Below are 2094 nucleotides of genomic sequence, written 5' to 3'. Positions count from 1 at the left end.
GTTGAGGAACAAACTTCGTCTTGGGGTATTGATCTTCTTCCCACTCAACTCCATTTGCATTGAACTTTCATTCAAAACCAACACCTTGATTCTTCCGGTGCCTTCCTTGCTTGCGTACAATTTCCTCGAATTGCTTACTCCCGGCAAGGCTCTTGTATACACCTTTCTCTATAATTCCCTTCAATAAGCTATTTTCTTGCTCAAGTGTAACTTGGCTAAGAGAATCATTAGTGGAATCAAGAGAACTACTAGAAGCAACAATATTGGATTTGGCATTATTATTGTTACTACTAGAGGAAGGATCTTTCTTGTACTTGTTACTAGACTTGACTTGAGGCATGTAAGTAGATAAGAGTAAACGCTTGGCAATGTAAGAAGAACTTTTCTTACGGAGATCATCATTGATTGCTTTTAAGAACTAATGCTCTTGCTCAAGATTGAGCTTTTCAAAGCGTAACTTCTCAGCCCTTAAAAGTTCACGATGATCTTCGAAGATAGTTTCATGAGCTAACTTAAGAGTGTTTAGTTCTTTAGTTAGAAGCTCAATCTTCTCCTTATCATTGTCATTTGTTTTAGCATGATTAATTGACGTTTCATCATAGTATTCATCACTAGAGTTGTCAACAAGTAAATCATCATCACCTAGCAAGTCATCTTCATCACTATTGAAATCAACATACTCGGGATGTGTTACCTTTGGACCTTTGGCCATGAAGCATCTTACAATTCCTTCATTTGGTGAGTCAAATATGTCATAGGAGTTGGTTGGCACAAGTGCTAGACCGGCAACACCTTCATCTTGAGTATATTCGGAGTCGGGGTGATAGCTTCTCTCGGAGTGGTTGTCGATGTCGGAGCCGGATACCCATTCAACAACATGAGCTTGATGTCTTCGTTTTGTGTAGCTCCTTGATGACTTGTCCTTCCTTTCTGAATCCTTGCTTCTCCGTGAGGGTCTTCGTTCATAACGATCATCTCTACTCCTCCTCTCTCTTGGTGGTGATTCTTCACTTTTGCTTCTTCTTTTTGGAGAATCTTCTCTCCTTTTGTAGGGTGTCGTACACTCATTGGAATAGTGTCCGGGTCTCCCATAATTGTAGCAATTGCGCTCTTGACTAGAAGACCTTTTGTCATTGTAGGGCCTTGATTTAGAGCTTCTTTCTTTGCTTCTTCTCTTGTAGAATTTGTTGAAGTTCTTCACCATTAAGCTCAATTCTTCATTGAAGGTTTGTTTCTCACTTGATGATGTGGGGGCTTCACATGAGGCTTTGTAAGCACCACTTGACTGTTGGAAATATGCCCTAGAGGCAATAATAAAAGCATTATTATTATATTTCCTTGTTCATGATAATTGTCTTTATTCATGCTATAATTGTGTTATCCGGAAATCGTAATACATGTGTGAATAACAGACACCAACATGTCCCTAGTGAGCCTCTAGTTGACTAGCTCGTTGATCAACAGATAGTCATGGTTTCCTGACTATGGACACTGGATGTCATTGATAACTGGATCACATCATTAGGAGAATGATGTGATGGACAAGACCCAATCCTAAACATAGCACAAGATCGTATAGTTCGTTTGCTAGAGTTTTCCAATGTCAAGTATCTTTTCCTTAGACCATGAGATCGTGTGACTCCCAGATACCGTAGGAGTGCTTTGGGTATGCCAAACGTCACAACGTAACTGGGTGACTATAAAGGTAGACTACGGGTATCTCCGAAAGTGTCTGTTGGGTGACATGGATCAAGATTGGGATTTGTCACTCCGTATGACGGAGAGGTATCACTGGGCCCACTCGGTAATGCATCATCATAATGAGCTCAGAGTGACCAAGTGTCTGGTCACGGGATCATGCATTACGGTACGAGTAAAGTGACTTGCCGGTAACGAGATTGAACGAGGTATTGGGATACCGACGATCGAATCTCGGGCAAGTAACATATCGATAGACAAAGGGAACAGCGTACGGGGTTGATAGAATCCTCGACATCGTGGTTCATCCGATGAGATCATCGTGGAGCATGTGGGAGCCAACATGGGTATCCAGATCCCGCTGTTGGTTATTGACCGGAGAGTCGTCTCGGTCAT

The sequence above is a fragment of the Triticum aestivum genome, chromosome 7B, assembly GCF_018294505.1.
Source record: "Triticum aestivum cultivar Chinese Spring chromosome 7B, IWGSC CS RefSeq v2.1, whole genome shotgun sequence".
Classification (NCBI taxonomy): Eukaryota; Viridiplantae; Streptophyta; class Magnoliopsida; order Poales; family Poaceae; genus Triticum; species Triticum aestivum.
The sequence above is the reverse complement of the archived record's forward strand: the minus strand, read 5'-3'. Positions refer to the sequence as shown.